This window comes from Colossoma macropomum, unplaced genomic scaffold (assembly GCF_904425465.1).
Source record: "Colossoma macropomum unplaced genomic scaffold, Colossoma_macropomum, whole genome shotgun sequence".
In the NCBI taxonomy this organism is placed as follows: Eukaryota; Metazoa; Chordata; class Actinopteri; order Characiformes; family Serrasalmidae; genus Colossoma; species Colossoma macropomum.
In genome coordinates this window covers 1-13,172 of record NW_023495398.1, presented here as the reverse complement: position 1 = coordinate 13,172, position 13,172 = coordinate 1, and positions in this window count along the sequence as shown.

The window sequence follows — 13,172 nt, the reverse complement described above, 5'->3', positions numbered from 1 at the left end:
TACCCAAATCTTTTGACTTTGTTAAAATAAATATGTAGTCATAAGCATAAAGAAATATATGTTTTTGAAAAAAGTGAAACTATAAGAAAAATAACTACAAACAAAATACATTAAATTCCAGACATTATTGCCAGAAAAAAAAACAGCTTTCAACTTTTGATATATAAGATTGGGTGCCACAGGTCAAATTAATTTTTTTTTTCCTAAGTGAAAAGAAGTTATAATAAAATAAATATTGTTTATTTGCTGAATTGAGCATAAAACCTAAATGGTCTGTGCAAAAGTTATGGAACTTCATTTCATTTTATTTTTAAACATGTTAAATTCAGCAAATAAAAACAATTTTTGTCCTATAATTAGCAGAAAAATGTGAATGTGAAGTTTGTGAATATATGTGTAAGTGAATATTCAATAACAAAAGGTATCTGAGTACATGGTTCTTCTAACTGTAGCTTCATTTACTTATTTGCAATAAAGGTATTTCCAGCCTTTAGGAGGACTGATAATGTGCAAGTAAAGCTAATTACATCATATTTATGGCTACATGCAATGCTAGTCTACAATCTTAAACTAGTAAACAGTACTCCAGTGTTTAGCTGGAGCTGGTGGTGCAGATATAAACTCAGCAGGTGGAGTGAGTAACAGAGCAACGGCCTAAATTTATAAGGCCTCACCTAGTCAGTTTAGTCAGATCAGCTCTCTAAGTGTTGATTATGTTTATTAACAGTGTGGAGGATTAAACCAATCGCTTACACTCTGTATTCAACTGTCGGACTCAAAAATGCATTTTAACCTCTGTAGTGATGAAGGTCAGAGAATTGTTTACCTGTGATTGAGATCAGAGTGGAGAGAACGAAGATCAGCTGCAGCATCATCACCATTACAGAGAGTGATAAACTTCCTCTTCAACAGTGAAGGAGGAAGTTCTGAAAGACCTCCTCTCTGCCTCTGAGAGGTTTACTAATGTGCATATGTTCATGCAGACATTATAAGGAGAAAGTGACAGAATATTCAACACTAAAATAAATAAATAAATAACACAGTTTACTTTGTTATTACCTAAATACACAAAAAGGGCCCTCAATTTCATTCATTCCTCATTTATACACTTACTTTTATGCTCAACACTGAGCACATTAGGACTGGTAACAGGTTTCAAAGAGTGTATTTCTATACAATTTTCAATGATCATTCATAAGTAATTGAACTGTAAAGCCTTGTGTCTTCATATTATGTTTTAATGATGCCTGAGATTAAAATTATTTTTACTGCCTGTCAGTTCCTGTTTGATTTCCTCTATAGTTAGTCTAGTTCCTTTTTTAGATACACACACTTGCAGCTCTAAAAATACAGACTCTAGTTCATTCGTTTCTCTGTGTACTTTACTAGCCCACTTTTATCCTCTTCTTCAGTGGTCAGGACCACCACAAAGTAGGTACTATTTGGGTGGTGGATCATTCTCAGCACTGCAGTTACACTGAAGTGGTGGTGTTTTAGTGTTGTGATAGAAAAATACTGCGACCCCGCGTCAGTCAGGAAGACGAAGTTAGGACGGAGAGGCTGTTTGTGGCTAAAGAACAGGAAAGGAGGAGGAAGGTGTGGGTGCGAGATCTCTCTGTGTGTTTAATAAACTAGGGGGTTGGAAAGACAATTCATGGACTGCGTGTGTTTGTTCTCTTGACTTCCCCTTGACCACAAGCAAGAGTCGGTCTTTCTACTTTCCACTACTAGTGTGTGTTGCCCTGGTACAAGCAGATCAGACACAGCAGTGCTGCTGAAGTTTTTAAACACCTCAGTGTCGCTGCTGGACTAAGAATAGTCCACCAACCAAAAATATCCAACCAAGACCGTCCTGTGGGCAGCGTCCTGTGACCACTGATGAAGGACTAGAGGATGCAGCAACAGATGAGCTATCGTCTCTGACTTTACATCTACTAGATGTCTACTAGAGTGGACAGTGAGTGGACACAGTGTTTAAAAACTCCAGCAGCACTGCTGTATCTGATCCACTTGTACCAGCACAACACACATTAACATGACACTGCTGCTAGCACTTCTTAGAGAATTTAAATTTGTATGGGTAATTTAATATGGGTCTGTGAGATTTGCCAATCATTGCATTCTGTTTTTATTTACATTTATTTACATTTCACACAGCGTCCCAACTTTTTTGGATTTGAGGGTGTAAATCTAATAAAACATTTACTAACAAAAGGTACAACATTCTAGAACATTCAATCAGCTGACTTCTGAGAAGCTACAACAGTAATGCTAAAAGTCTGTGCACTACAGCTTTCAATAAAAAATAAATAAATAAATAGATAAATAAATATTAACAGCAAGTGATGAAAGCCTGTTAAGTAGCAAGCAATCAAGCAAGCAAGCAAAGTTTATTTATATAGCGCTTTTTACAACAGGTGTTGTCACAAAGCAGCTTTACAAGGAAATCAGCATTACAGAAAGAAATCCGGGTCCAAGCCCCCATGAGCGTCGCCAGTGGCGACAGTGGCAAGGAAAAACTCCCTAAGAGAAAACAGGAAGAAAACCTTGAGAGGAACCAAGACTCAGAAGGGGAACCCATCCTCCTCTGGTCGACACCGGATAGTAAACATTGTTAGTATAAAGTATTATAGTACAAAAACAGGGAAAACAGGTGGAGCAAATGATTGATTTGATTAGTTTAGTTCATGCAGCAGCAGTGGGGTCAGGTTGTGGGGGTGAGGTTTGCACGGCGAGCAGTGGCACCCGATCAAGGCAGAAGAGGCAGCAGCATCAGACGTACAGGATGGGCAGCTGTTCAACTCGGCAAAGAAAAGAAAGGAAAATCACACAGAGGGTCAGTTCTGTAATGGGTGACTGATCACAGATTACAGTGTTAGCAGAGCAGCAGAGACTCTGGCAGGTATAGAACCGACAGGGAAAACTAATTACCAAAGGCTTGACTATACAAGTAATTTTTTTTATCCTAGACTTAAACACTGAGGCTGTGTCTGAGTCCCGAACATTAACAGGAAGATTATTCCAAAGCTGGGGGGCTTTGTATGAGAAGGCTCTCCCCCCTGACGTAACTTTATTAATTATAGGTACTAATAGTAAGCCAGCACCTTGTGATCTAAGTAGGCGTGATGGTTCATAGTGAGAGAGAAGTTCACTCAGGTACAGAGGGGTGAGTCTGTTTAGTGCTTTGTAAGTCAGTAAGAGAATTTTATAATCAATGCGAAATTTAACTGGTAACCAGTGTAAGGTTGATAAAACTGGGCTGATATGGTCAAACTTTCTGGTTCTAGTAAGAACTCTGGCTGCAGCGTTCTGGACTACTGGAGCTTGTTAAGGCTCTAACTGGAGCTTGTTAAGGCTGCTAAGTACAGCTGTACAGTAGAGTAGATTATAATCAGAGATTACATAATAGAGTGTTATGTAACTATAACAGCTATAATAAACTGTGTAACACCATCCATGTCTTTAAGATGATTTGGTCAGTCTTTCTCTGATGTGGACAATGATGACTGCAGACAGCATGAGAGTCAGAATGATGGAGTTCAGCACAGTCTTCAGCAAACACACAGACACACCAGCAGAGGGAGACACTGAACCTGAAACACACACAACAAAACCCACTGTTGTGTTAAATATGATGACCAAACAGAAAAGAAATTCCTAACACAGTTGCTAATTTATGTACCAAATAAGAAACAGATTTATGATAAAACAGTGGCCACCTTTAGAAGTGTATCACAGTGAAGATAAGAGCTAAATCAATGAACATTAATACCCACTGTTATCATATCGCCATTATCATGACGATATGTTCATATGAATATATAATGAACTCTGTATATTGTGAAACACTGTCTGTGATTAAATGGTTCCAGTTTGTGTTTGTGCAGGTATTAGTACCATCAGGAGGGCGAGGGGAGCATGCCAATGAGGCTTTCTGCACAGGCGGACGTTTTTCATGATTTTCTAATTGAAAATGACTTAGTACCACCTCTACAGAGAGCACATTCAAATACAACATTTTCTGAAATTATAGTCTACAATTTCTGTTTATTGCAGAGTTTGACAAATTGGAATTGGTAAATTGGAAAAAACATAAACATAAAATACAAATTGTGGCACAACTTTTGCACAGGTCAAATTTTATGTTAATTTTTTTCAATATATTAATATACAAATAGTAATTGTGCATTAAAATGTAGAGGATGTGTTATTTTTGTTTAGAAATAGAAGTGCCTACACTTTCGCATTACACTGTCAATATTGGCATGTTAATAACTGAGCTAGTGGAGCACATGCACGGCAGTTATTGAATAAAAAATTGACTTCAGTGTAAATGGCTGTGAGAACATGTAATAAGAGTTTAACAAATTCATATTTTTTATGTAACGCGATCGACCTCCCCCAAAAAACATTTGTCATTCTTAATGGATGTCAGTGAAAGCGCCTCACTGTCTGCTGTGAAATGTAACCAGGAGGAAGATGCTGATTCTCTCCAGACAGCAGAAAAGCAGATTCATGATTCAGAAGCTGAGATTACCAACAAAATGTATTTCCATTTCGGTTTGTTACAGAAACTGTATTTTTCCTCCATTTATTCCATCTGAACATTGACAGTGTGATGCAATCTGCCTCCTGTGATGACAAAGAAGAGCAGACACATGTGCCTCTGTGCTGGATTCACCTGATAATTTATTACATAATTCTGACATGCTGTATGTACTGATGTCTTATAAATGAATCCATGAAAACAGATTCATCTTACTAAGCTCATAGTCACCGAATCTATGTAGTATAATAACTGACTCTATCAGACTCTAATCTGATTAATACTTGCTCACACAAACATTTACATTTACCCAGAATCAAAAGTAATTCAAGCTAAATTTACATTTTCTCTTTAAAGTGTAAAATATGAACAGAAACAAAACTAAAAAAACTTGTTTTGTAGTTGTTAGCATACATGTTTATAATGCTAGCATTATAGCTGCCAAGTTATGAAGTGATAAATATAAAAAATATTAACTGACACATCAAAACTATTTTGATTTGCGTTCTGGTGAACTTGTTGACTTCGTCTCCTGGAACAGGTAAATGGAGCTGAATAACACTGATTACACTGAAAGACAAGAATATCCAACTTAAAAACATACTCAACACTGCATTACTGCACCTGTTATTGGAGCTTTTCAGATCTATGACTGTTCCAATAAAAGTATTTTCTGCTTTCTTTTATTATTTATGTGTTAGCTCTACACTGTGGGATGATTGTGTTGCTTTATTTATCTATAGTGTATAGTGCCACCTGCTGTTTGTCCTGTATGATGCTTGAGAATATGTTTCACATGTATCCCCAAAGGACAAAACTGCTTTAAAAAAAAGGAAAGACAAATTAAAATAAAAGCAACAATCTTTGAATAAAGCAAACAATTTCAAAACAAAGAAGGAGACATCTTCTAATTAAATGTGACATCTTCAAATAAAGGAATATATCTTTAATGAGAACAACACAAGCATAAACCAAAACAAAATAACTTCACAAAAACAAATGTTTAAATGAAAGCAAGACATCTTTAAATAAAGACAAAACATTTTTAAATAGAAGGAAGAAATCAAAAGCAGACATCTTCAAATAAAATAGCACATGCTTAAATAAATGCAAGGTAGGTTTACAAAAAGCAAGACATCTTTAAATGAAAACAGAATATGTTTAAGTAAAAGCAGACACTTTTACAAAAAGGCTGACAGTTTGAGATAAAAGAAGATATCTTAAATAAACTCACCCTGTAAATGGCCAGGGTGAGTTTAAAGTATTAACTGAAACAAGGCATCTTTAAACATACATACATACATACATACATACATACATACATCATCTAAACCGCTTATCCTTCTGGGTCGTGGTGGGGTGCTGGAGCCTATCCCAGCTGTCATTGGGCGGAAGGCAGGAAACACCCTGGACAGGTATCTTTAAACAGTTTTTCCTTTTTTAAAAAGTAGTCTTGCCCTTTAGGGTCATCATAAATATCCACAAAACCAGAAAAAACAGAATAAAACAGTCATTTTTTGGGCTTCAGAGTTTCCCAAACATTTGCAACTCATGGCCAACACAAACAACCTCAAAAGCTTCTTCAGATTTAGCCAATCAGATCGTCTTTTTGTGACTCACCTAAGTAGAAGACTGAAGTGGCAGTCTAAAGTTTTGTATCAAGCCAGAATGTGCAAAAATGTATTTAGTCTGTTAATTAGTATCTTTAGTTCCCAAACATTTAAAAATTATGATTAAAAGGAAGGGTGATGTAACACAGTGATAGACAGATAGATTCAACTTTATTGTCATTGCTCAGTACATGTACAAGGCAACGAAATGCAGACAGCATCTACCAGAAGTGCAAATAGTAGCAATAGTGCAAAACAGACAGTGCCAATGTGCATTAATAGGCATAATTACAACATATGTAAGAAATATATAACTATATGAACAAAATGTACACAAATTACAAATCTATCGATCTATCTATCTACCTATCTACCTACCTACCTACGATCTCCAACGAAAAACTCTCTACGTATCTCCAAAATAGTAACTTTACAGGAGAGGGCAAAAACTTTCTTTACTATCAATGTAACTTGATGGAAAAAGTTTTTATTCTAAGTTTGGAGAATTTCTATTGGTCTAATCATCATGAAATTGTAAAGGTGCACTCTGAACACACTGTGCCCCTCCAGCTCCACTGCGCTGCTTGGGAAGCCGGTGTTCAGGCAGGTCCCTGTAAGAACAATGATGTGTTACTCACTGATCCATGTGTGTGTTGTAGTCCAGAGTCGTAGTTCATCCATTCTGTTCGCCAAAGACCGAACATTGGTGAGAACAATGCTGGGAACAGATGTCTGGTGTGGGTTTAGCTTAGCCTGTAGTCTGCCTCACTTTCCCCGCCGAGCTGGCTGTACAGTCAATGGCACTCTTATTATTTCCCGAGGGAGTTCCAGTACAATACAAACTGTATCACTGCAGCTATATGAGATGCTTGCCTTGCAGTTTCATATGAAAAGAGCGGAAATCAAAAGATTAATAACTACTAAAAAGCGAAATCCGGAGAGACGCTGATCCTCGCATTGTGCATGAGGCACCGTCTTTAAAGGTGCGTAAACATGCATCTGTTCCAACATTTTTGAGTGTGTCGCAGGCATCAAATTATTAACACTTATAAATTAAGTTAATGCTTACAAAATACAATTATGTTCGTCAGTGAAAACACTTCCTTTACTTTTGTCAGATAAATATTGAAGAGAATGAACAAATCACAGATTCTTGTTTAAATTGGATTTACAAATGCCAAACTTGTCCAGAAATGAGCTTCATATCATGTTTTGCATAATGAAATGTTTGCAATTAATGTAATGAATTTTTGCAGTTCAAAAAAAAGGAGTACAAACACGGACCACTGGGGGCGGGGGCACAGCCCACAGGTTGACAGTATGACAGTATGACTCTGCAATGTGCTGTTTTACTAAGTAATAACTCTTTGGTGAATTACCTTCTATAATTTACTGTACTCAAAGCTGCTCATTAACAGGAGTCCTGTTTAAAACAACATTTCAGTAATGCAGTAAATAAACCAATCCAGGTAACAGAAAACAGCTCCATTTTTCTTTCTTCTTCTGTAATCTGAAGACAAGGCAAACAGCTAAATGGAGCTTAACTGAAACAATTAGTATGGCCACAGCCTCTCCTGGTCTTAGTCTTGACTCAGACTCGACTACTAAACGTTTTGGTCTTGATTCATCACTACATCATTTTACTGTTTTTGATAGTATTTTTTAAAAATGGGGTGCATTTTGTCTTTTCAAACTTATCAAAACTAAAAATATTATGATACATATTATGATGTGAGAATGCAGCATTATTGTTCTGTAATAAACTCACGTAAAGTACTCTAATTTAATTCTACTCAAAAATGTACTCCAGTACTGTAAGGAGAGTAGTTGTGATTTATTTCTTTTCCTCTTCCCCGGAATCTGAATGTGAAAACCATCCCCTGATCAGTGCATCTTCAGCAGAACAGTGAGGACCGAACTCATTTCTTTCATTAGAAATCAGTGAACTATTACACTTAAACTGACACAAATAAAGGTTGAACTACTCCTCCCAAAGCTAGCAGGCTTCTGATAGGCCCAGGAGGGTAAACGATTCCACTGACACACTGTAGATACACCATGATATGTGGTACACTTCCAGTTGCTTGTGTAACGATTCAAATTTGTGTTAAGTGAAATTAGGTGTGTTGATGGTGGAATTTAAGAAATCTGTTCAGTGGCTAACCTGCATGGAGTTACAGTAATTTTTAATTTTCATAATTTAAGATTAAGAGGTCTGTTGTTAGGCATTACGAAGTAGATATATGCATATCTTATACACGTATACACATCTTTCATTATTAAAAAAAAAACTCTACAAATATACAAGTCTCACTAAATTCATATGCAATCACATATTGCTAAGATATAATGTTAATACACATCTTTTAAAATTCATATATGGAATTGGAATTAGCTTGGGCCCCTTATGTGTGTTTTCTGTATGAATGTGGTTAGTGTGCTCTATATACTTTTAAGTATGCTCCTTTAGCACAAGGGCTGACTTCTGATGATGGACTGTCAGATTTGCTTTATAACTTAAGTTTGGTAGCTAGAAACTGGGATTGCCTATGTCTTGTACGGAGCCCCGCTGGTGACATCCTGTATAAATAAAAATAATGCGTGGCCATGACTTAGTAAGGCATGGGAACAAGATAATTTTATCGTGGCCATGACTTAGTAAAGCGTGGGAATGAGATCCTAATATATGGCCACAATGATCTCATTCCCATGCATTACTAAGTCGTGGAAACGCATTAGAATCTTGTTCCCACGCCTTACTAAGTCTTGGCCATGCATTCATTTTTATTTATATGAGATGTCACCAGCAGGGCTCTGTAGTCTTGTATACATATGACTAACTTTACATTAAACACACTTGTTGTTCTCCATCATCCTCTTCTTGTACAACTTAAAAACCTTTCCATTTTTCTCTCGCCAGCTCAGGGTGGGGTCATTACCGGCTTCCTGTGTCCTCAATTTTCTCTTGATCTATAAAAGAAGGTAAAACATTATCACAAAGTAGCACCAAACGCAGTTTTATCTGTTTTTCATCTGTTTAATGCAGGATTTGTGATGCTTCAAATCCTCACACTGTTAAAGTAACTACCTTAACTACCCTTTTAGTGGAAACATTTGAAGGCCTGATCTCTCAATTTAACACTTTGTCTCATGCTGCAGTCATACATCTTATGCCTCCTTTTGTACAGTACTCTGTTAGTCATTTTTCAGGAGACTAGATAGAAGACAATCCACTTTAAAAATAGGAACGTCAGGGAAAATAAGTGAGTTCAAATCATTTTGAGTTCAAAAATGATTCAGAGATGCAGAGAAAATGGGACTCCTAACAAATGTAAAACTGTCCATATCAGATTAACAGTACTTAAAGCATTGAGAGAAACCCAGCTCTGCTCTTGCTTCTGATCTGAAAAAATCCACAGGTGTTTCTGTCTTTCCTCAGCTGTGAGAAGATAACTCAGTGCTGTGGGTCTGAAAGAATGTGTAGCTTTCACAGAAGCAATTATTGAAAAAAAACATGGACAAAAAAGGAGAAAACTACACTAGAACACCAAAACTGGACATCTTGGATGTGGAGCAAGGTTATATAGACTGTTGACGTTCTAAATTTGTCGTTGGGATTACTTGGACTGTGAGAAGCAGAAAATACAACTAATTCTAAGACTGAACTTTGGAGGTGAAAAATATCCCTGCAGATTCTTGAAATCTGAAAGTACGTCTCCTGAAAAGAATGTAAGCTGTGTATTGAATATATTTAATATCAAAGAAAAATAAATATCTTATACTGAAAGGGTGTAACTGAATGGAAATTAAATAAATGAAGGATGATCACTGATGTTTGCAAAGTACTGTAGTTGGTATCATGGCCAAATAAGAACTGGTTTAAACGAGATTTTCTTGCTGGAACCAGAGCCGTATAGAGAGAGTAGCATTCAAGTTCAAATGCTTGATGGTCCAGTGATCATGTAGACTTCAGATAGTTCAGGAAGTTCTTGTGGGCAATTTAAACCCATAAACACAGAGTGACAGAACTGCGTCCTTTTGGTACTTTAAAGTCAATAAATGCACCGATTTACAATATTTATATAGAAAAACCCAACGTGTTGTGTGGTGTGTGTGTGTGTGTGTGTGTGTGTGTGTGTGTGTGCAGTTACAACAATACGATATATTTAAAGAGAGTCAAATTCGCTACTATTGAGGATTAAACAGCTGTCGTTACCTGCCTTTCTGACATGTTGGGTAATGTGAACAATGTTTCAAAGTGTGTTTTCGTTGTTTCACTAGGCTTTGACTTTGCACTATTATAGATATTTTGTTCTTAAACTTGTATGGTACTTAAGATCAGTCATATCCTAATGTTTATGGATATACTTAGAGGGAGAGGAAGGAATGAATGTGTCAACATTGAGATCAGATTAATTTTCAAACATAAATAAATATAACTAACATAATACATCTTTAATTAATGGTTAGTGGGTAGTTACTAATGGGTAATGGGTAGTTCAGTAATCCCAAGGCCTAGATAATCTAATGACTGTAAACTCTATGACTTTCAGAAAGGACAGAAGGAGAAGGAGCAAAGAAATTTGTTTGGCTGCATATGAAAAAGTGTATTAAAAGCGTACATTAAAATACATCATATCCGGACAGGACAGGACATAATAAACACATCTATTTATATTTGGTTTGTACACATGTAAACATATTTTAATATATCTTGTCTTTTTATTATGCACATATTCTACTGCGATGGATTCATTAAATAAAGCTATAACGAACTCAAACATGAATAGCCTGGCAGGCAGTTTGTCTGTGCCCTTTTCTCCATGTTGTCCTTGCATACAGTCCCCCACCATGGTTTTGCTCTGCTGCATGGAGATGCTTCAAGAAAGGAGTAAAATGTTTGGTTTCTCCACTGACACAGAAAAGAAAAAACTGCTGGAACAAGTCAGCAGGAGCAATTACTAAATTACTTACCATCACTAAAGATTACAACAACAACGTGACATTGCATACGTTTCACAAAGAAAAGCCACACCACTGGAAAGCTTAATGTTTTGTTATTAAAAATAATGAATAGGTAAAGAATTGCAAAACCAGGGAGTTGAGACTCAGGGTGCGGGTGGGGGTGCTGTCTTACTGTAGGGAGTCTCTAGGCTGAGTTCAATCCCCTGTGGTTCTTGCCATTAATCCAAAATCAACTAAACTGGCAAATAATGTACAGATAACAGTCAACAGAATCACAAAGCCTGCAAACACTCAATCCATAAGTCTTATAATTGTTACTCTTTAAAGTCTCTAATATGCGCTCTAAATCCACATCAATAGGACGTATCATGAAATAGCTCTTTCTTTTATGTGTTACCTACGTTAACCTCATACTCAAATGGATAACCATATTCTCATTTTACCTCCTTCACCTCCTCCCCTTACAAGCTCTGCCCCAATGTATATTAACTAATATTAAGTCCCACCCACCCGTGGAAAAACTGTTTAAAGCCTTTTCTAAGATTCAACAACGGTGGATGAAAACAACATAGAGCAGGGATTTACCATTACCAGGCTGTTTATGGTTAACATTATGGGTTCTAACTTTACTTAGTACCTGCCTGATCTGTTATCTGTTAAATGTTTCTTAAATCAACTAATTTAGTCAGGGAGAATCCACTGACATACTTTAATATACATGTAATTTGATTCAGATGTGCTTATTATGTACAAATGATTCTTTAATAGTTTTACCCTTTTAAAGTGCATCACAACCGGTCTATTCTGCTGAAACTCGGCCGTGCTGCTAGTATTGCTGCTACGTCGCGGGCACTATGAGAGGCTCACGAGCCGCATTGCGGTAAAAAATGGTCCATTGGAGTGAATGGAGTTGACACAACTCTCTCTATACGGCACTGGCTGGAACTGAATCAGTCACTGTTACCATGGCAAGAAAGTGCGTCAAACTGACTTTGTAACACGTGAACAGGCAGATTTGAGATCACACAGTGTATCATGTGCCATTGTCGTTCCATGTAAATCCCATGCTGCAAATTATATACCTAGGTTTTATAACACACCAGAACATTCAACTGTAGCTCCTGCGGCAAAAGCCTCTGACTGCATCTTCAATACGTAACCCAGCTTGCTGTGTGGGTATGTGTCATGTGTCAGTCAGTCAAGGTGCACAGTCAGACTTGCCTATTGCCGCGGTGAATTTTGCAAGAATACATTCATTTCAATGGAATTCACCACAATGAGCATTTGCATCACAGCTTCTGATGAATGTATTTTGGTGTGCAAATCTCAATTAATGCAAAAACTATTATTCTTGCGTAACTATGTAGTGCAATAGAGAGATTTTCAAAAATGAAATTTTTCCATAGAGAACAGACTTCACTGGGTGCTAATGGTGAACTGCAAAATGCGAATGCAGAACAGCTAAGAGGACTAGAAGTACCATAGACAATACAGATTTCACTGACCTGAGTCAGAAGGGCTTTCATAGCAGGGTCATTCGATCTCTGCTCATTAGAGGTCATTAATCAGGTTACTATACGCTGTCTCAGCGGAGAAACAGAAATACCAAAGTACAGACTAATCACCCACTGATGAAGACACAAAAAGAATAAAAAAAAATTATTGAATTGGTGAAGTGATGGCTGCAGAGCAGTGTGAGTTACAGAATAACCTAACATTACAAATAGCATTTTAAATGCTAGGTTTAGGACAGAAGCCCTTTAAATGCACTGTGGCTGATGCTATCATGATATGGATAAAATCATGCGATGTGAACGGTCAAATGTAAAGTATTTTGTTGTTTATCTGCAGGCCACACAAGGGGATAGTGAAAAGCATTTTGGACAGTATCAATGTGATTTTAAAATATGTTAAAAAATTAATATGAGCTAAGATAAAGGTGGATTTTCCGGACTCCAGTCAATGTCAAAATGTAAGAACATTACACAAATGCCTTTAAAAACACTGAAAGGTAGCTTTGCACACAGGAGTCATTTCCATCGTCGTTCCAT